We start from the raw sequence: 24379 nt of genomic DNA, 5'->3' as shown, positions 1-24379 counted from the left end.
CACATACATTTATCTTTATTGAATAATGTCCTTGTCTGCATAATTTAAAAAGAATGCTAATAGCAGTAATTACAACACCTAAGTATTGTAGAGTTTTATCAGGGCTAGAGTTCAAATAGACAATCACGGTGATGCGGCTGGCAATGCCCAGACGTTATAAAAATATAATTGTTATCAAAATCCATTGTTTCATACAAAATAAAAAATGATTAATCATTTCAATTGTTTTAATAGAAAAACGTAGATGACTGTGCTCACCGCACTCAAATCACATGACTGGAGGCGGGTTGTTTAGTTTAACCACGGGGACCTGAGTTGTACCCTTGCTTGGCTTTATTCAATTTTCCCAGAGTCAGGCACCTCTCAATGTATTTTTGTATGAGACTTGATCATGAGGCCTTACTGTAGACAAATCACATGGCCCTATGTGGGCACTGCTATTATGTAGTATTAGGACTGCTGATATCAGAGAAGCCGTGAAGTGGCTCAGCAGCTTCCCATGTATTTGCAAATTCATGTAACAGATATCTCTGAAACTCTATTACCACAGGGGTTCAAGTATTGTTACAGTGATTATTCAGTGCGCTGGGGGGGGGTACTGGGAGGAAGGGGGAGGGGACCACCCCCTCTTTCTGTTTGCTGTAACCCATCCCCTTTTCTAATACCTGATAAGTATCTCCAGAGTGATTGAGTTGCGCCTGCTACCACTGCTTGTTTGCATGTGTGAAAAGGCATTGAATGGGAGCAGGACTTGGAAGGCATGCTGGTCCTTGTAGTGCTAATGGACTAAGGTACCCCCTCCCTTAATCAGGTTCTGGGCGTTCTGGACAATGGGCAGCATATTGTGGTGTGGGTGATGTGGGGACTACTTTGGTAAGCTGGAGGCATTGGGGTCTGGCACGACATGAAAGGGTAGTGACACACAGAGCCGGATTAAGGGGGGGGGGGCCCTGGGGGTACGTAACCCACGGGCCCCCCTGTCTAAAAGGGATCCCGCCACCCACCACAGATCAGATTTCTTATAGATTTGATCTGTGATGCACTGCTGTGCTCCAGTGCCCGGCTCCTCACTGCACACTGGCAGTACGGCGCCGACGCCGTATATATCCGTATAGGGCAGCTGTCCAATTACGTTTCCAGCAGCTGCCTGTGGGGAGGGAGGAGGAAGGATCCCTGCTGGTAGTAGCGTCAGCGTGTGGAGCCGCCCGGCGCGCGGAGGTTGTGTGCTGCTTGGAGCTCTCCTGCTGTGTCTGTGGTCACAGCAGCCTGTCTGCCAGCCACAGAGCATAAAGTAAGGCTGGATGTATTGCAATTTATCATCCAACTGCTATCAATGTCGTGTGTGTGTGTGTGTGTGTGTGTGTGTGTGTGTGTGTGTGTGTGTATATATATATATATATATATATATATAAAGAAGCAGAGACCTAGGCGCTATAGTACAGACCTGCGGTGGAGAAAATAAAGAACACTCTTTTAACCCTTTTAAGAGTAGCAGCTCATAATACAAGATTAGTGTATGGTATACACATAAATAAAAAATAGGTAGTAGAGAAAATAAGCGCTAATGAGTGTAGTGACAATTATAACGGAAATACTCAGGTGGGTAAAAATTATTATTATGGCCTTGGACACTTATCTGGTAAGTAAGAACTTCCAGCCGATGTTCATCATTTTAGGATTAACATGTAAAAAGAAGAAACAGCAAACATAGTGTGTATCGTTCATGGATTAAAATGATGTCATTTGCAATATAGGGCACGAGTTTAGGGAACTTGCTTATTCCCAATAAAATGTAATCTGTAACTTCACAACATAAAATACAGATTTAATGAACAATCACATAAAAAACGGCTAGACAACACACGTACAAGATTTAAAATCATAAAAGCTTATCTGTCCATTATGGGAATAGAGAGGTCAGCAACAAACTATCCCAGGGACACAAGATAGCCAAAGGTTATGCGTACAGGATAAAAAAGTTCAAACGCTTATCTGTCCATCAAGGGGAGTTCAGCAGCAAACAGTCCCAACGCGTTTCGTCCGTCAAGGTGTGGACTTCTTCAAGGGGATCAAGAAAGTGAGCTCAAACAGCTCCATTTATACCATCCAACAGGAAGCTGCACATGTCAGTTCTTAGTGACATCACTTCCTGTATTGTTATTGATGTCAAATTTAGAGACAAATAAAAAAGACTTAAAGGATACCTAATTAGTAAGAAAAATGAAGTGAGATAACTGGCCAATCGTGATAGGGATGTAAAAGTGATTATAAAAGTGATTAAGTGGTGTAGACGGCGGTGGAGCGCTGTGTGTAACGCACCGCCGTCTACACCACTTAATCACTTTTATAATCACTTTTACATCCCTATCATGATTGGCCAGTTATCTCACTTCATTTTTCTTACTAATTAGGTATCCTTTAAGTCTTTTTTATTTGTCTCTAAATTTGACATCAATAACAATACAGGAAGTGATGTCACTAAGAACTGACATATGCAGCTTCCTGTTGGATGGTATAAATGGAGCTGTTTGAGCTCACTTTCTTGATCCCCTTGAAGAAGTCCACACCTTGACGGACGAAACGCGTTGGGACTGTTTGCTGCTGAACTCCCCTTGATGGACAGATAAGCGTTTGAACTTTTTTATCCTGTACGCATAACCTTTGGCTATCTTGTGTCCCTGGGATAGTTTGTTGCTGACCTCTCTATTCCCATAATGGACAGATAAGCTTTTATGATTTTAAATCTTGTACGTGTGTTGTCTAGCCGTTTTTTATGTGATTGTTCATTAAATCTGTATTTTATGTTGTGAAGTTACAGATTACATTTTATTGGGAATAAGCAAGTTCCCTAAACTCGTGCCCTATATTGCAAATGACATCATTTTAATCCATGAACGATACACACTATGTTTGCTGTTTCTTCTTTTTACATGTTAATCCTAAAATGATGAACATCGGCTGGAAGTTCTTACTTACCAGATAAGTGTCCAAGGCCATAATAATAATTTTTACCCACCTGAGTATTTCCGTTATAATTGTCACTACACTCATTAGCGCTTATTTTCTCTACTACTTATTTTTTATTTATGTGTATACCATACACTAATCTTGTATTATGAGCTGCTACTCTTAAAAGTGTTAAAAGAGTGTTCTTTATTTTCTCCACCGCACGTCTGTACTATAGCGCCTAGGTCTCTGCTTCTTTATCTTTACTCTGGTAATTTTCCGAAGGCAGCTAGTACTTGTGCTACAAAAATAATGTTTAAAAATAGAGGCCATGATAAAAGAAACAACCTCTGCCATCAAATCTTTGATGAAGGAATCTCCACTAATGTAAAAGATACACCTAACACCTCTGATATAGACTCCCTATTTTGGGAAGCAGAAAGACTTCTTACCAGGGAAATTAAAACATGGTGGGAAATAAAAGGCCTGGAACAATATATCACAGTCAATAGGATTCCCAGGGGCCTAAGACTTTTGAAAAGACCCACATTTGGCCTAGAAAATCAAGAATTCATCAAGAATTGGGATGAGATTATCCACAATTGTTCCATAGATCTCATGAAGCTTATCATTATAGAAAAAAGGAAAACCCTAACCAAGATTGAAGAAGATCTCTCAACTAAAGAACAACAATTAGTGGCTCACAAAGATAAAGATGATTTTAGAGCTAATGATACAACACTGACGAAGAAACTTGAACGTATAGAGGAGGAAGTTATTAAAGGCAAACAAAAGAAATTCTGCAGAGACAAACAAGACTACCTGAATAACCGCATCCAAAATTGGAGCAGATTTCAAGAGAGAAAACATCCGATCATTCCAGTTTTTCAAGATCCAAGAGCGAGAAAATGGAAAACAACTCCATACTATCAAAAGAGGAATACCGGCCAGAATCAATTCCGACAACAGGGACAACAAGCTAGAGAAAAGATCAACTCTCCATATCTCACCTATGTGAATACTAATAACAGATTTTCAGCACTTCAAAGATGCGATTCAAATAGTGATTCTGATTTTTTATCTCCAGACCCTAAAGCAGAAAACCAATTCTCCACAAGGAAAACCTTTTTCAGAGAGAGGTTCAAGGGAAGATCTCCCCTAAAAAGAGGCCTACAAGAAGAAGAGGTACTCGGGGCGGACGCAGGAAGACTGAACTAAAGATGTCACCTTTAATGAAAGACCCAGTCGAGCAAGGCATCTTCAATTTATCCAGTCATCAATTAAAGAAGGATGAAATTGCTATTCTAAGTAAGGGACTGAAATTTGCCCCATCCAAACAGATGAATAAATTTGACACTTATATTGACATAAATAAATTTGCAAGATCACTGACTCTCAAAAGACATTTTGCTAAGAAAGAGCAGGATGCGGCACTTACAGAACCATCTAAATCAGGCCTTAAACGGAAATCAAAATTCTATCCCTTGGAGTCTAAAGGTAATTACATCAACGTCTTTCAGGAACTTGTTAAAAAGGATATATGCGACATGGATTTAACACCACATCCCTATTCGAACTTAAAAAACAAGGAAAAAGAAGCACTTAAAGCATTACAGATATAAAAATATCGTGATAAAGCAAGCGGATAAGGGAGGAGGTATAGTCCTCTTGGACAGAGAAGCATATGAACAAGAAGCATATCGCCTACTGAATGATACTACATCATATAAAAAACTTTCACAAGACCCCACTAATCCCTTCATCAAAGAACTACGACCAATACTACTTCATTACTTCCATAACAACACATTGGATAAAAATGAATTCCAGTTCCTAATGATGACAACCCCGGTGATACCTACATTTTATTATCTACCCAAGATACATAAGTCATTAACAAGTCTACCAGGGAGACCTATAATTTCGGGCATCGACTCTCTCACAAGCCATCTTTCAGAATATATCGATATCTTTTTTCAAAAATATGTTATGTCCTTACCATCTTATCTGAAAGATACAGGCAATGTGATTAATATTCTATCTGAAATCAAATGGAAAGAGAATTACATCTGGATTACCATTGATGTACAAAGTCTATACACTTGCATCAAACACGAGAAAGGCATAGAATCCTGTAGAAAATTCATGGATAGAGACCTGGAGATCACAACAACCCACAACAACCCACAAAAACGCAATCTGTGACTTTATGAGATTCACTCTTAGCCACAATTATTTCATATTTCAAAAAACCTTCTTTCTACAAACTTGCGGAACCGCAATGGGCACTACCTTTGCGCCCAGCTTTGCCAATCTGCTGATGGGATCGTGGGAGGAAGAATGCATCTACAACAACAATCCATACCTTGATAATTTGATCATCTACAAGAGATACATAGATGATATCTTGATCATTTGGAAAGGAGACCTTGACTTGTTTAAAACCTTTTTAGGTACATTGGAATCCAACAATTATAACCTCAAATTTACACATGAAATCAATAAAAAACAAATTAACTTTATGGATTTAACCCTGTCAAATAGTGGAACACAGATCGTCACCAGCAATCACATTAAAAATGTTGATACCAATAGTTACCTTCACTTCAAAAGCTGTCATGCAAAAAACTGGAAAACAAACATCCCCTACTCCCAATTTTACCGCATCAAGCGGAACTGCAGCGACAAACAAGACTGCGAGAATCAACTAACTACATATGCCAACAGATTTAAGGAGAGAAAGTATCCTGATACCGTGATTATTAAAGCACTAGAGAAAACAGCCACTACATCTAGACAAGAACTTTTTAGCAAGAACATCAAAGAAAAAGACAAAAATTTTACCCCCTTTGTTACCACTTTCAGCAACCAAGAACACCAAATCAGGCAATCTATCAAAAAACATTGGGATCTACTTTTGCTTGATCCTATCCTTAAAGAAATACTTCCTTCCAGACCAGATATAGTCTTTCGGAAAACGAGTAATTTAAAGGATATTCTGGCTCCCAGTCACTTGCCAACCAAAACTATCAACACAAGAAATACCATCGGAACCTGCAAGGGCTGCTACAAATGCGGCAACTGTAATATCTGAAAATTTCTTCATCCCAATAGAAAAAAATTCTTTAACCATAATAATACAAAGGAATATTTTATCAAAGATTTCCTTAATTGTAACTCCACAATGATCATATACCTATTGGAATGTACTTGCGGACTAAAATATGTGGGCAAAACAAAGAGGATTCTAAAACTGCGGATACAGGAACACATTAGAAATATCAAAAATAAAGTTGATAACCACACAGTTTCCAAACATTTTATAGATAAACACAGATCGAATCCAGAGGAGATTACATTTAAAGCCATTGAATGGGTCAAACTTTGAGACAGAGGAGGAGATATTTTGAACAAACTCTCCAAACGTGAAATGTTTTGGATTTACGAGCTCCAAACATTATCACCACAAGGATTAAATGAAGCCTTTGAAATTGCCCCTTTCCTTTAACATCGATCTGTATTCTACACTCATTCTTTCACTTATGGTACTGTTTTTAATGATATTTTATGCTTCAAATATGAAAGTTCCTTTCGCCCATTTTTGTTCTTGTGTGTTCCCATTTCAGCTATTTTCTCCCATCAAAAATGCAAATAAGAATCATCTCTTCAAAAAAATGGGATTTTCCGGATATATCTAAGGATATTTGGCTGCTTTTATGCGACACAAAGAGAATTCATTTTACAATCCATTTTCTAATCATTTTAATCATTTAAAAAAAATGTGTTTTTTTTTTTTAAATCTATCACTATTAGTGTTCACAACACTTATTGCACTGCTTCACGGAACTCTAGGTGTATCTCTTTATATATGTACAGGTATATTTATTTTAGGTTAGTTATATTTACTCTCCATATTCACTAATATCAAGCATTTGAAGCTGTCACTCAATTTAATGGCGGTGCGTTCCACGGCCCGTTTTTCCAAATGGCGGTGCGTTCCACAGCAATATGACGTCACTTGCACTAAAATTAGGAAGCAAAAATCACAATCTTCCTCACAAATCATCATACTTTCCTTAACGATTAACCATTTTCTTTTTAATAAACTGTTTCTCGTGGATATAAGTCCCCCCGCCAGATACGGCGTCCAAAATAGTGGTGCGCTTCATCTTTTGTAAGCAACGCACCTAAAATGGCGGTGCGTTCCACCTAGCCATTACACCAGCGGCGGAAGTGACATACCTAAGATGGCGGTGCGTTTCACAGTCTCGTTGGGCGGCGGTGCGTTCCATAGTGCGCTCCACCGCCGTCTGCATTGGCGGAAGTGACGTCCGCAAGATGGCGGTGCGTTCCACATATATTTTAGACGGCGGTGCGTTCCACACAGCACTTCACCGCCGTCTACATCACTTAATCACTGTATTAGCGGAAGTGACATCCGCAAGATGGCGGTGCGTTCCACCCATGTTTTAGACGGCGGTGCGTTACACACAGCGCTCCACCACCGTCTACACCACTTAATCACTTTTATAATCACTTTTACATCCCTATCACGATTGGCCAGTTATCTCACTTCATTTTTCTTACTAATTAGGTATCCTTAAAGTCTTTTTTATTTGTCTCTAAATTTGACATCAATAACAATACAGGAAGTGATGTCACTAAGAACTGACATGTGCAGCTTCCTGTTGGATGGTATAAATGGAGCTGTTTGAGCTCACTTTCTTGATCCCCTTGAAGAAGTCCACACCTTGACGGACGAAACGCGTTGGGACTGTTTGCTGCTGAACTCCCCTTGATGGACAGATAAGCGTTTGAACTTTTTTATCCTGTACGCATAACCTTTGGCTATCTTGTGTCCCTGGGATAGTTTGTTGCTGACCTCTCTATTCCCATAATGGACAGATAAGCTTTTATGATTTTAAATCTTGTACGTGTGTTGTCTAGCCGTTTTTTATGTGATTGTTCATTAAATCTGTATTTTATGTTGTGAAGTTACAGATTACATTTTATTGGGAATAAGCAAGTTCCCTAAACTCGTGCCCTATATTGCAAATGACATCATTTTAATCCATGAACGATACACACTATGTTTGCTGTTTCTTCTTTTTACATGTTAATCCTAAAATGATGAACATTGGCTGGAAGTTCTTACTTACCAGATAAGTGTCCAAGGCCATAATAATAATTTTTACCCACCTGAGTATTTCCGTTATAATTGTCACTACACTCATTAGCGCTTATTTTCTCTACTACCTATATATATATATATATATATATATATATTTGTATATATACTAGGTGCTTCATCGTGCCCTATGGGCGCTCTTCACACCGTCGTAAGGGGCTACACCCCCTTAACCCTTGCATGCCTTTCTGGGGTTCAATTTTTTTTACTATATGGAGTTTTACCTGCATTCCTTTGTTAGTGGTTAAATATTGCACAATTAAAGGGCGTGCGATGGTGAAGGAGGCGCAACCCCTTGCGATGGCGTGAACAGTGCCTGCAGGGCACGATGTACAGAATGTAGCAGATGCAGGGTGTACTGCGGATGGGGGAGGGTGTCTGTAGATGCTGTGGGTGGAGGGGGGGCGGATGCGGGGGGGGGCGGAAGGGGAAGGGTCGGGAGGTGCTGCGGGGGGGGAGGGGCAGAGGAGTGGAGGCTGCAGATGGGGGAGGGGTCCAGAGGCACTGCAGGTGGGGAAGGGGCAGGTGCGGGGATGTTGCGGATGGGTGAAGGGTTCCGGAGGTGCTGTGGGGTGGGAAGGGGCGGGGGTGCCGGGGTGGGGTAGGGGGTCCGGAGGCGCCATGGGTAGGGGAGGGGCAGGTGCGGGTGTGCAGCAGATAGGGAAGAAGGTCCAGAGGCGCTGCAAGTGGTGGAGGGGCGGGTGCGGGGGTACCGTGGGTGGGGGAGGGCCGTGGATGGAGGAGGGTGTCTGCAGATGCTGCGGGTGGAGGGGGGGGCAGGTGTGGGGGGAGACATATATGGGGGGTGGATGGTGGAGGGGGTCTGGAGGTGCTGTGGGTGATGGAGGGGCGGGGGAGTGGGAGCCACGGGTTGTGGAGGGGGTCTGGAGGCACAGCGTGTGGGGAGGGGTCTGGAGGCGCTGCGGGTACTGTACCTGCCAAAAAGGTATTTGGAGGGTATGCAGTAACAGGGCCAGGACAGGGGTGACAGGGTCAGAACAGGGGTGATGGGGCCAGGACAGGGGTGACAGGGTCAGAACAGGGGTGACGGGGCCAGGACAGGGGTGACGGGGCAAGGACAGGGGTGACGGGGCCAGGACAGGGTCGACAGGGCCAGGACAGAAATGACAGGGACAGGATAGGAGTGACAGAGCCAGGGTAGGGGCAGCAGGACCAGGACAGGGGTGACATGGCCAGGATAGGGTTGACAGGGCAAGCACAGGGGTGACAGGGACATGACAGAACACAGGGCACTGGAGAGATTGGTATTTGGGACAAAACAGTGGTGACAGTGACAGACAGATGTGTCTTACCGGAGTCACTGCTGCTGGCTGCTGCTGTTCCACTCCAACCTGTTGGGATCTGTTGCTGGTGGAGACTTGGCATGGCTGACTCTCTCAGGCTGGAGGAGTCCTGCTTCCTCTGCCTGTCCGCATCCCTTACCCCCTTCTCAGTCACACCGCGGACCTCGCGCGGCTGCCGGGCACTGTGGTAAGGGGGGACCGGGAGTTACTGGTTAGCCCCCAGGAGATGCTGTGGCCGGAGGGAGGAGGCGGTCAAAGCATGCACGCGGCGCAGACCTCGCGGCTGCCAGGCACTGTGGTAGGGGGAGACTGGGAGTGACTGGTTAGCCCCCAGGAGATGCTGCAGCTGGAGCGAGGAGGGGGTCGGAGCCTGCAAGCAGCGTGGACTTCTGCAGCGCTGCCCGCTGGCTAAAGTGTTTGAGGGAGCTGGGTGCACCTCACTGTGGGCGGCAGCGCTGCAGCTAGCGGTGGGGTTGCCAGGGCTGGAGATAACAGAGGCAGTATGGAACCTGCACAGCGGCAGGTGCCCCACAAAACTGCAGCTAAGAAGCGTGGAGTGCGCCAGAAAGTGACGCTCCTCCGCGCCAGAGAGACCCTGCTGAGTTTGCTGATGTCGGGGGTCAAGCACACAGTGAGCCGGTGCCCGTCTGTCTGTACGGCATACCCCCTCACACACCCCCATACCTCCCAACTGTCCCGATTTTCGCAGGACAATCCTATTTTTTGGGGGTTTGTCCCGCTGTCCCACCCGCGAGCCGCAGTGTCACGCGGTGGGGGGCGAGGGCAGTTGGGAAGCTCCTGTACTTGCTGTTCTGCTTAGCAGAGCAGCGGTGAATAGACGCTGTGCGCATGCTCACAGCGGCTATTTAGTGGAGACAGAGGGAGAGGGGTCATCAGGGGGTACAGATTAAGGGGGGTCTGGCAGCAGAGCTGGATTAAGGGGGGGCCCAGGGGGTACGTACCGTGGGCCCCAGAGTTTTAGGGGGCCCCCGGCTGGAGTAGCTCTGTTCCAGCTCTGAAGCTCCCCCGTCCTGCCAGCAACAGCAGCAGCATTGTGCTACAGTCAGCACAAGCTGCTGCGTGTTGGCAGGTCTGTGGTGTTGCAGGGAGGCAGCAGCCTCCCTGCTTTCTTCTGCCTGTGCGGGTGTGTAGGGGGGAGCGACCACACCCTCTGGATTTACCCCTAGCTGAGGGACCAAAATCCCATTAAAAAAAATCCCGGAATTTGCATAAGGGGGCATGGCCACGCGTCCCGCGATTAGGCCATGTCCCCGAACCCGCAGCAGGCACAGCAATGAGATAGGGCCCCCCTGTGTCAAGTGCCCTGGGCCCCCCGGACTCATAATCCGCCCGTGGGGGCATGCCAGCAGCTCACAGAGCGCTGGGCATGCCCCCTCACAAAACAGGGGGGTGGGGGGGTGGCTCGCGATCGCGGGTCCTTTCGTGAAGCCACGCCCCCTTTTCATTGGTCATGCCCCCCTTTTCGCCGCGTGTGTCCCTCCTTCTGTCTGAAGAAAGCTGGGAGGTATGCACCCCTGCCTGTGCCATGCCCATACCATCTGCTTCTGCTCCTAGTCTCCTATAGATTTGCCCAGATCAGTGACTCATTTGACTAACTCCGCCCAGTGTTGTGACTCCGCCCAGCATTAGCAAATGAGGCACAAAGTCACAGATCTGGGCTAATATATAGGAGATACACACACACACACACACACACACACACACACACACATATATGACATTGTAAATATATACCGTATATGTACATACCTCCCAAATGTCCCGATTTTGGCAGGAGAGTCCCATTTTTCACGGTCTGTCCCGCTGTCCCACCCACGGGTCGCAGTGTCCGGCGCGGGGGGGGGGGGGGGCAGTTTCTGGCTCCAGGGGTCTGTCCCCCTCTTGTTTTTTATATATATATATATATATATATATATATATAATATGGCTCCAGTGGTCTATTTGAAAGATATATTTCACATTTGATTCTATTATCTGACATGGAATACTCTCAATAGCAAACTTGACTTTAAACACAAGGTAGAAGAAACACATGGGAATGTTTTGCTGGGAGCACTCACCAGGAACACAAAGTTATATGAAGAATGGATACCCATAAGGGGAGATGTATCAAATCTTAGGGGGAGATGTATCCCAACTTGTAGAGAGATAAAGTTGAGTGAGATAAAGTACCAACCAATCGGTTACTGTTATTTTTTATAACAGCCTTTACAATGGAAGTTAGAAGCTGATTGGCTGGTATCTCTTTCCACTTTATCTCTTTCCCAGGTTTGATATATCTCCTGCATAACTACCTCTCAACACCTCATTTTCACGTAGTCACAGACTGTATAACTAATAAACTTTATTGAAAACGTTTCTAAAATTGTATAAGAGAGCAAAATAAAAAAAATTGTGTTTTCAAGTACTGATACATTCTATACTGATCTAGATTTATGTAAAGGTTGGGTAGGGGATCCTGACAGTCTTGATGCCCGTGGTCAGAATACAGACAGCAGCATCCCGATGGTCAGAATCCCGACACATTTTAGACTAGTAAGTATGCTAACATTTCTCCTCACCCTCCACCTCACCCTAACTACCCATAGCCTAACACAAACTTCCTTTGTGCCTAACCCTATCCCCCCCACACCGTTGCAACCTACTGTAACCTTAATCTTTCCCAGCACACTTCCGTTCGGGATGCTGTTGGGATTCTGAGTGGTGTCAGGATTCCGGCGCCGGTTTTCTATCTGCCGCATTCTTGATAATGTATATTGTAGATTAATGTTCATACTCAGTGATATGAATACAGACCACGGATTGTTTATTGTGAATGTTTTTACTCTCTGCTGCTTATCGCTTGCAAAATGATATAACAAATTTGTAGCCTGTCAGTTTATGCAGCCAGGTTATCTCTCATCTGTACAGTGAATTAATTTGCTGTTTTCCAGCCCGTAGTTTACAGTGTAAACTAGAGATGTGCGGCGGGCACTTTTCGGGTTTTGGTTCTGGTTCCATCCTCATATTTTGGATCTGGATTGGGTTTGCCAAAACCACCCTTTCGTGTTTTGGTTTTGGATCTGGATGATTTAAAAAAAAAAACATAAAAACAGCTAAAATCACAGAATTTGGGGGTAATTTTGATCCTACGGTATTAATAACCTTAATAATATTAATTTCTACTCCTTTCCAGTCTATTCTGAACACCTCACACCTCACAATATTGTTTTTAGGCCAAAAGGTTGCACCGAGGTGGTTGGATAACTAAGCAAAGCGACACAAGTGTGCGGCACAAACACCTGGCCCATCTAGGAGTGGCACTGCAGTGGCAGACAGGATAGCACTTAAAAAAATTACCCAAACAGCACATCACAAAGAAGTAAAAGAGGTGCAATGAGGTAGCTGTATGACTAAGCTAAGCGACACAAGTGTGCGGCACAAACACCTGGTCCATCTAGGGTTGGCACTGCAGTCCCACTGCACTAATGGCGGATACCGAACGCACATCTAACACCAGCATAGTTGTTATGGCCTCAGTAATCCGCTTTGCAACAAGGTATATATATATATATTTAATATACGCTGCTCAAAAAAATAAAGGGTACACTAAAATAACACATCCTAGATCTGAATGAATGAAATATTCTTATTAAATACTTTGTTCTTTACATAGTTGAATGTGCTGACAACAAAATAACACAAAAATGATCAATGGAAATCAAATTTATTAACCCATGGAGGTCTGGATTTGGAGTCACACTCAAAATTAAAGTGGAAAAACACACTACAGGCTGATCCAACTTTGATGTAATGTCCTTAAAACAAGTCAAAATGAGGCTCAGTAGTGTGTGTGTGGCCCCCACGTGCCTGTATGACCTCCCTACAACGCCTGGGCATGCTCCTGATGAGGTGGCAGATGGTCTCCTGAGGGATCTCCTCCCAGACCTGGACTAAAGCATCCGCCAACTCCTGGACAGTCTGTGGTGCAACGTGGCGTTGGTGGATGGAGCGAGACATGATGTCCCAGATGTGCGCAATTGGATTCAGGTCTGGGGAACGGACGGGCCAGCCCATAGCATCAATGCCTTCGTCTTGCAGAAACTGCTGACACACTCCAGCTACATGAGGTCTAGCATTGTCTTGCATTAGGAGGAACCCAGGGCCAACCGCACCAGCATATGGTCTCACAAGGGGTCTGAGGATCTCATCTCGGTACCTAATGACAGTCAGGCTACCTCTGGCGAGCACATGGAGGGCTGTGCGGCCCCCCAAAGAAATGCCACCCCACACCATTACTGCCCCACTGCCAAACCGGTCATGCTGGAGGATGTTGCAGGCAGCAGAACGTTCTCCTTGGCGTCTCCAGACTCTGTCACGTCTGTCACATGTGCTCAGTGAGAACCTGCTTCCATCTGTGAAGAGCACAGGGCGCCAGTGGCGAATTTGCCAATCTTGGTGTTCTCTGGCAAATGCCAACGTCCTGCACGGTGTCTGGCTGTAAGCACAACCCCCACCTGTGGACATCGGGCCCTCATACCACCCTCATGGAGTCTGTTTCTGATCGTTTAAGTAGACACATGCACATTTGTGGCTTGCTGGAGGTCATTTTGCAGGGCTCTGGCAGTGCTCCTCCTGTTCCTCCTTGCACAAAGGTGGAGGTAGCGGTCCTGCTGCCGGGTTGTTGCCCTCCTACGGCCTCCTCCACGTCTCCTGATGTACTGGCCTGTCTCCTGGTAGCGCCTCCATGCTCTGGACACTACGCTGACAGACACAGCAAACCTTCTTATCACAGCACGCATTGATGTGCCATCCTGGATGAGCTGCACTACCTGAGCCACTTGTGTGGGTTGTAGACTCCGTCTCATGCTACCACTAGAGTGAAAGCACCGCCAGCTTTCAAAAGTGACCAAAACATCAGCCAGAAAGCATAGGAGCTGAGAAGTGGTCTGTGGTCACCACCTGCAGAACAACTCCTTTATTGGGGGTGTCTTGCTAATTGCCCATAATTCTCACCTGTTGTCTATTCCATTTGCACAACCGCATGTGAAATTGATTGTCAATCAGTGTTGCTTCCTAAGAGGACAGTTTGATTTCACAGAAGTGTGTTTGACTTGGAGTTACATTGTGTTGTTTAAGTGTTTCCTTTATTTTTTTTGAGCAGTGTGTGTGTGTGTGTGTGTGTGTGTGTGTGTGTGTGTGTGTGTGTGTATGTATATATATATATATATATATATAGCAGTATCACTGGAATTATACGGAAGTATCACTAGATTTAAACGGCAGTAACACTGACCATATACGGCAATATCACTGAACTGGATTTATATGCCAGTACCGCTGGAATTATACGGCAGGATCACTGGAATTATATGGCAGGATCACTGGAATTATATGGGCAGTACCACTGGAATTATATGGCAGGATCACTGGACTTATACGCCAGTACCATATATTTGGGTCTCAAAAATCCTAAAGCTAAATACAGTATTAATGGCACTATACTGGAAACTACTGAGGAGGAAAGGGATCTAGGAGTCACTATTTCAGATGACTTAAAGGCAGGTAAGCAATGTAACAAGGCAATGAGGAAGGCTAGTCAGATGCTTGGCTCCATTGGGAGAGGAATCAGCAGCAGAAAGAAAGAAGTAATAATGCCACTGTATAGGTCATTGGTACGGCCTCATCTAGAATACTGTATTCAGTTCTGGAGGCCATATCTTCAAAAGGATATTAATACATTAGAAACTGTACAAAGGAGGGCAACTAAAATGGTGCATGGCCTACATCACAAAACATATCCAGAAAGACTAAGAAATCTCAATATGTATAGTTTGGAGCAGAGAAGGGAAAGGGGGGACATGATAGAAACTTTCAAATATATCAAGGGTTTTAACAAAGTCCAGGAGGGAAACATTCTCCAAATGAAGAGAAGCAATAGGACACAAGGACATGCACTGAGACTGGAGGGGGGGAGGTTCAGGGGAAATTTGCGGAAAAATTATTTCACAGAAAGGGTAGTGGACAAGTGGAATAGCCTCCCATCAGAGGTGGTAGAGGCTAAGACAGTAGAGCAATTTAAACATGCATGGGATAGACATAAGGATATCCTTACAAAGAAATAAGGATCAAATAAGGTTAGAGATAAAAAAATAATATAAAAAAAAAAAAAAGGGCAGACTAGATGGGCCAAGTGGTTCTTATCTGCCGACAAATTCTATGTTTCTATGTTTCTATGTTTCTATGGCAGTACCACTGGATTTATATGGCAGTACCACTGACTGGACATATACGGCAGTATCACTGGACTGAATTTATATGCCAGTATCACTGGATTATACGGAAGGATCATTGGAATTATATGGTAGTACCACTGGAATTATATGACAGGATCACTGTAGTTATATGGCAGGATCACTGGATTTATACGGCAGGATCACTGGAATTATACGGCAGGATCACTGGAATTATACGGCAGTATCACTGGAATTATACGGCAGTATCACTGGACTTATACGCCAGTACCACTGGAATTATACGGCAGGATCACTGGAATTATATGGCAGCACCACTGGATTTATATGGAAGTACCACTAGACATATACGGCAGTATCATTGGACTGGAATTATACGCCAGTACCACTGGAATTATACGGCAGGATCACTGGAATTATATGGCAGTACCACTGGATTTATATGGCAGTACCACTGACTGGACATATACGGCAGTATCACTGGACTGAATTTATATGCCAGTATCACTGGATTATACGGAAGGATCACTGGAATTATATGGTAGTACCACTGGAATTATATGACAGGATCACTGTAGTTATACGGCAGGATCACTGGATTTATACGGCAGGATCACTGGAATTATACGGCAGGATCACTGGATTTATACGGCAGTACTGCTGGACATATACGGCAGTATCACTGGACATATACGGCAATACCATTGGACATATACAGCAGCACAGGGACACCACCACTGGACTGATTAAGGACAACACAGCACCACTGCAAATTGCAATGGACTGGACTTATACAGCAGCACTGGACTTTTGGCAGCAGAGGACACCACCACTGTGACTGGACTGATGCAGCACAATACACCACCATTGAACTGATGCAGCACAACATAGCACCACTGGACTGGACTTATACAGCAGCACTGTACATATGGCAGCAGAAGACACCACCACTGTGACTGGACTGATGCAGCACAAGACACCACCACTGGACTGAACTTATACAGCAGCACTGGACATATGGCAGCAGCGGACACAAACACTGTGTCTGGACTGATGCAGCACAGGACACTAACACTGAACTGATGCAGGACACTGAGGACGGAGACACGTCCTCTCTCTACACTCTCCAATGCCGGAGTGAAAATGGCGGCGACGTGCGGCTCCTTATATGGAATCCAAACCCAGCGAGAATCCGACAGCGGGATGATGACGTTTTGCCTCGTTCTGGTTTCCAAGTCAGGCGGGAAAACTCGAGCCTCACTCGGATCCGGGCTCGGGCAGTGAAATCCAGAAGGGTTCGGTTCTCTGAGAACCAAACCCGCTCATCTCTAGTGTAAACTGTAGTGTTTCTGTTACATATTAGAAATGTTTTCGTTAGTATCTCATAAATTTAGCTATTTTCCCATAAAATGTTACATACACAGAATACACATATGTTATAAGGAACGATATTGTTTTGCATTATTTTCTTATGCAGTCACATAGGGCTCTGAATAACAAACAGTGAGTCCGGGGCGATACCATGGGTTGAGGAGTGTTAACTCATAGACTTAAAGAGACAGTACCTCCCCCAAGCATAAAACATTTTGTTTATACAGTATAATATGCGATAATCACAGTCTCTCTTGCACCCATTTGACTGACTAGGCGTACATGTAACTCACTTGTGTCCCTACAGTATACCTATCTGTCTGACTTTACTTGCCATCCCCTCCCACCTGCTTATCTGTTACCTACTTGGCTGTTGTATAGCTAACCGAAGACAAATTCCTAGTATATGCAAGTACACCTGGCCAATAAATCTGATTCTAATGTAATCCAGTTCTGGTCAGTGATTTCCCTGATGCCCATGAATTGATATGCTTGGGAGAAGTTAGGGGGTATATCTACTAAAAGTCAATTTGGGTTGATGTTGATAATTTTTTGGTCGATGTTGGGTCACTTTTTGATCGATTTTGTGTTCCAGGGTCTAAATCACCACAAGGGGGCTATACAATTAGCCGCGAAGGCCGGCACTATCAGGAATTTCCTGAAAATCCCCTGATAACTGACCCATTTTCACGATTACGGTCGTGAAAATGGGTAAATTTTCCAGCAAAAAAAGGGGTGCAATTGAATTGCCCAACAAACAACATCAGGCAAAAATTTCTAAAACATCCCATTATTTTGTGCGAATAATTATTGGGCACAATTGAATTCCCCCTTATACTCTGGGTTGAGCACTTGTTAATTGTGTTTGTTGCACATAATTATTTCTGTAAAACTTCTTCATACAATTTTAAGCTACACTATCTGTATTCATTGGTCTCCCTTTCCCAGTGTTGTGCATTAGACGTCACCACTACCCGCACTTCCGTCTCGCTATGCTGCTTGATCTGCATACAGTAAGTAGTGATAGGAGGGGTGTAGTATGGTATGCCGGCGGTCGGGCTCCCGGCGACCAGCATACCAGCGCCGGGAGCCCGACCGCCGGCTTACCGACAGTGTGGCGAGCGCAAATGAGCCCCTTGCGGGCTCGCTGCGCTCGCCTGCTGCGGGCACGGTGGCGCGCTACGCTATTTTATTCTCCCTCCAGGGGGGTCGTGGACCCCCACGAGGGAGAATAAGTGTCGGTATGCCAGCTGTCAGGATTCCGGCGCCGGTATACTGTGCGCCGGGATCCCAACAGCCGGCATACTGAAGACCACCCGATAGGAGAACATACAGTCACAATAAATGTGCTGTGTTCTGCAATCATCTGACTGAATATGAACATTAATCTACACTAGATAAATATAAACTTCCGTCACCAATGCATGTACCAAAAGCCTATAAATAAGAGGTTTAGGGGGACATTTACTAAGCAGTGATAAGAGCGGAGAAGTGAGCCAGTGGAGAAGTTGCCCCATCAACCAATCATCAGCTCTGTATAATTTTATACTATGCAAATTATAGATGTTACTTCAGTGTTGATTGGTTGCCATGGGCAACTTCTCCACTGGCTCACTTCTCCGCTCTTATCACTGCTTAGTAAATGTCTCCCATAGTATGAAATACCTACAATCAAAATCCCGACTGTCGAAATACCGACAACAATTGACCGACGGTCAAAATCCCGACAAGGTCAAAATACAGACAAGGTCAAAATACCAGCATTTAAAATACCAACAAGGTCAAAATACCAACGTTTAAAATATCGACAGGTGAAAAAGTCGACACAAGTTATTCATTGTTTTTTAGTGTGTATGTTGACATAGGTCAACATGGACACAGTATAAGTGTACCGCGTCCCCTCGCATGGTGAGCACCTACGTGCACGGTGCCTTGCTGCGCTTGGCACACTATTATATTCCCCCTGCAGGTCCACTGGGATGGTAAAGTATGAACAAGTCGGTTTCAATGAAAAAATCATGAAAAACTCATGCCGACTTTTTGACCGGTTGATATTTAAATGCCGGTATTTTGACCTTGTTGGTATTTTAAATGTCGGTATTTGGACCATCAGGATTTTGATTGCAGGTAAATTGACCGCATCCCATAAATAAGCACTTAGAGTTCAAAAATTTTAATTGCAAAATATGGTAACTTTTATGAAGCACCAGAACACAACAATTTTTGTCTACTTAGTCCAAACTTCTAAACAGCATTATATATTTGATCTTTTTATCGGTACACAGCAGTTAGAGAAAATGTGTTGCTTAATTGTACCTAAGCAGGAGGCAACACTGCTGACTTTTCTTAGCAAATGCAATCTGAATGCAGCACAGGCTCCAGAGACTGACATGAAAAGACGAGAAAAGGTGTCAAGGTGAAGTGCACAGAAGGGCTTGTTCGAATTTCCATTCGGCGCTAGTGCTAGGACGTTTGAAGGCACAAATGCGCTGTGATGAATTAAACAGCCTGTGCAATCTGAAGCCTTGGACTAGAATTGCTTTTCAAACACAATTACAGACATTAGCTTTCCAATTGCCTTTTTAACCAATTTATCTATTATTAACTAAATTAGCATATATTTCCAAGCTACAGGCCTCACTAGATCTGGAAGGAAATGCTATAGCTAGAATTTACAACCACTGTTATTATGCAAATGAAAGTAAATGTGTCACTATATGAATATGGTACTGAATCCATAATCCAATGAATGCAATATTTAACAGCACATGCATAACTCTATTTGTATACTTATATGCCTAGATATACTTAGTAATGGAAAAAATGTTCCTTGTTAGCATCAAATAGCCTATTTATTTCTTAAACACAGTTATAAACTGTAGAAAGCATGTTATATTTACATTTTTCATTATACTGTATACAGAGCTTGAAGATGCCATATTGGCGGAATGTCATCTGTGAACAGTTAAAAACATAAAATATCTCTGAAAGAAACAACCACCCTAAAGAAGTGAGAAACGACATAGTACAAAAGGCATGTTTTCCCTGCAGTACCATAGCAGAGTGAAATTCTACCCTGTGTCAGCCAGCCCACCCTCCAAACATGTGACGTTATTATGATGTCACATTGAGGTTGCGGGGCTATCGGGACCAGAATGTAGCTGAGGACCCACAGTGTCATAAGAACGATTCGGGTAGTGGAAACTGGAGCTTCCTAAAGATGCTTCAGGTGGCTCTCTAGGCTGCAGGGTACCATTCTAGGCACCATGCATCCCAAAAATACTGGTGCCACAGGGAAGAAAGCATGCAACCGATAAGCCACCTGCCCTCAACTAGTTATGGCCCTGTTTCCCTGCAACGTACATAGGGGGTAATTCAGACCATATCGCTCGCTAACAGTGTTTTGCAGCACTGCGAACATCGCCACCTACAGCGGAGCGTATTTTAGCTGTGCAAGTGTGCGAACGCATGTGCAGCCGAGCGGTACAAAGAAACTTTGTGCAGTTTCTGAGTTGACCAGGACTTACTCAGCCGCTGCGATCACTTCAGCCTGTGACACCCGCCCTGCAAACGCTTGGACACGCCTGCGTTTTTCCAACCACTCCCAAAAAACGGTCAGTTGCCAACTTGCCACCCACAAATGCCCTCTTCCTGTCCTTGCGATTGGCTGTACGAATGGATTCTTCGTAAAACCCATCACAGCAATGATCCGCTTTGTACCCATGCGATGCGCCTGCGCATTGCGGTGCATAAGCATGCGCAGTTCTGACCTGATCGCAGCGCTGCAAAAAAATGCTTGCGAGCGATCAGGTCTGAATTACCCCCATAGGTCCTGGTTCAGAGAAGGGACTACTGCATCTTTGTATGCACCGTCTGTGCTAAAATATGCTAATAGCACAGGTGGTGTCTTGTGTAAATAGATGGCTCTGGCTGGCTTCTGGCTGGAGGACAACACGCCCAATTTTCTAGCTAGTAGAGGATAACAGGAAGAGCAGGGGTGATTTAAGAGAGGAGGGGGCCTGTGTGCACACTACTTGCAGGCTCCCCTCTTGCACAGGTCTTCGGAAACATGGTGCCCACCATGTTTCCGATGTCAAATTCCTATTGCACTGCGCAAATTGGTGCCGCACCATTAATGATTTTGCAGCAGCGCCAATGTGGGACTCTGGAGAGGTAAGTAATTGAACATGGGTGCAGGATGTGCGGTACCACACACATTGCACCCATTATAGTTACACCTATGAGGGAGAGGCTGAAGATGAGTGGGGAGAGGCAGTGGATAACAGGGAGAGGCAGTAGATTACAGGGATATGGTAACGGGGAGAGTCTGTGGGTGACAGGGAGAGGGTGACGGGGAGATGCTGTGGGTGACAGAGCTAAAGGGTGACAGGAAGAGGGTGATGGGGAGAAGCAGAGGGTGATGGGAAGAAGCTGTGAATAATGGGGAGAGGCAGTGGGTGACATGGAGAGGGTGATGGAGAGTGGTAGATGGTGATAGGGAGAATCTGTGGGTGATGGGGAGAGGCTGTAAACACGGGGTACCCGGAGGAAGAATAATAATAGAGGCTGTGTCACTAGGCACAAAACCTGTGAGCAATCACAGATTAAAGACCAGCAAGTAGGGAAGCACCTAAATCAATCCCACAGCAAGGGGTCATTGAGGGGACCACAGTCTCCATCAACAGACTTTGTAATGGAGTACAGTAGGTGCAAGAAATAAACTCAAGAAGCAGCTGGTCAAAAGCTGTTAATGTCTGCAGGGGCAGCAGAGTAATAAGCATCAGTACCTCAGTCAACCAAAAGAGGTCAGGATGAGGAGTCTGGATTAGAAGTGAGAGTCCCACAGTAAGGAATCTGGAGGAGCATTGCACAGGAAGATCCTGGGAAGAGGAGAGAGAGACACTGTGTTGCATTGTCAAAATAAAGAAATAAATCACGGCCTGCATTGGGGTCCACCATTGGAGCAAACCCCAGCACAGCAGCCACACACTACAACTGCTTGATGATCAGAGCAGCAAGCGAGACCATGCATCCAGGAAAGCAGCAGAGGAGTCCTGACCTAGATGTTAGGCAGTCACTGGCAGAGAGGAAACACCGCCAGGGACTTAGGAAGAGATGAGGACAGGCAAGCAAGGGGAGAGATGAGGACAGGAGAGCAAAGGAAGGCCAGACTGCATCCCTTCTGTGTCTTGGCCCACAGCACAGCAATGGCACACTGTAATGAGTCAGGGTGGGATGTATTAATATACATCGCTGCCCATCGCGCCCAACGCCATGATGCTAATCGCATATGTACTTAGATATGCGATTAGCAATGGCAGCCTGACTACTGGGATTCGGCCTCGGGAATCAGTCTGCGCAGGGGGCTGGGGGCTGGCGTGGGGCATGCTGGGAGGGATCCGATCAGATCCCTCACACAGTGCTGCGGAAAGAAGCCCATAGGCTTCTATGGGGTATCGCCGGCAATAACCCCTTTGCGGCGTTGACCCGGCGGCTTGGGCATAGTACATTCCAAAAATGCGGTAAACAGGCATTTACTGCATTTTCCATTTAGTACATTCTGCCCTCAGTCTGACTCATATATGGTGGAGATGTACTAAGACTTGGAAAGTGATCAATTTCACAGTGATTAAGTGCCAGCCAATCAGCTCCTATCTACCATGTCACAGGCTGGGTTTGAAAAATGACAGTTAGGAGCTGATTGTTTGGTACTATATCACCATGAAATGTATCACTTTTTAAGGCTTAGTACATCTGTCCAGGATACGGTCATTAGGTCGACACCACTTAGGTCGACAGTCATCAGGTCGACCACTATTGGTCGACAGGGCCATTATGTCGACATTGTCATTAGGTCGACATGTACTAGGTTGACAGTTCGAAAGGTCGACATGAGTTTTTCAAAAAAAAATTCTTTTTTAATTTTTGGACTTTTTCATACTTTACGATCGACGTGGACTACAATTGGGAATGGTAACCTGAAGCATGGCGAATGAAGCGAGCCATGCGAGGGTACACAGTGCACTAATTGGGGTTCCCCGTCACTTTACGAAGAAAACAACACCGAAAAAAAGTAAAAAAAACTCATGTCAACCTTTTGACCTGTCGACCTAGTACATGTCGACCTAATGACCCTGTCGACCTAATGCATGTCGACTAATAGTGGTCAACCTAATGACTGTTGACCTAATGACTGTCGACCCAACGACCCATACCCATCTGGCCCTATAGTGCTGCTGGCTGTAGGCCCCTTCATTGTGGTGGGAACCCTGTGCAATGCACTGACTGCACCGGTACTAGTTCTGCCTCTGACTGCAACCATCGTCGCAGACAGAAATATGCACATGCACAGATCTGAAAACATCGGAGATGTACATAAACCAGAATCTGAAATTCAGCTAAAATATGTAAACAAAATTGTTATTTTGTTTAATGGCAAAATAGAAACTAGCTTTTTCCCTGTTATGTATAAGGCTCAGCAAAAGCTAATTTTGATTGCTGCTTACTATAGTTAATTATATCCTTGAGAGGTTTCTTAAGGGAGACAATGTTAACTAAACAGATCTGTATTGATATTTGTTTATACTCAAGACATGCATATTTTAGTACGTATATAATATTTATGACACAAACATGTAGGCAAAAGTTATAAATACACATTTAAATTTGATGAGATAGGTAAAATATGTACAGAGTGATACTAGTTAAAAGCCCTTCAAAATGACAGACACCAGGGCCGGGTTATAGGGGAGATGGTCGCTGCTCACACAGGAGCTGCTGCATACCCTCCAACTGTACCTTTTTAACAGGTACAGTACCTTTTTTTTATGGTCGGTACCGATTTTTGGCTCTCCAAACTTCCATTGAAAGTATAGGAAAAGGGACGTGGCCACGCCCCCTTTTCTAGTTTGTACCGATTTTTATGTGTAAAATGTTGGAGGGTATGCAGCTGGGCTTCCGGCACTCCTGTTGCTGGGAGCCGTTAGCTCACCAGTCCCCACACAGCTCCCATCTGGTGATTCTGCATCCACTTCCTGGTTACTACGGCTACTTGTTGCTGAGTCCCATGATGGCAAGTAACCTGTGGCTGCAGCAGAGTATGTAGTATATGGCGGAAACAGTATATGGAGGAGAAGGGTGCCCTGTATATAGGGGACACTATATGGAGAGGTATGGGGGTGCAGTGTGCATATAGGGGCATTATATGGTGGGGGGTTGCAGAATATGGAAGAGGTAGGGAGTGCAGTGTATATAGGGGCAGGATACAATGGGGGGTGCAGTGTACATAGGTTGTGTGTGTGTGTGTGTATCCCGAA

Source organism: Pseudophryne corroboree, chromosome 7 (genome assembly GCF_028390025.1).
Source record: "Pseudophryne corroboree isolate aPseCor3 chromosome 7, aPseCor3.hap2, whole genome shotgun sequence".
NCBI classification, from domain to species: Eukaryota; Metazoa; Chordata; class Amphibia; order Anura; family Myobatrachidae; genus Pseudophryne; species Pseudophryne corroboree.
The sequence above is the reverse complement of the archived record's forward strand: the minus strand, read 5'-3'. Positions refer to the sequence as shown.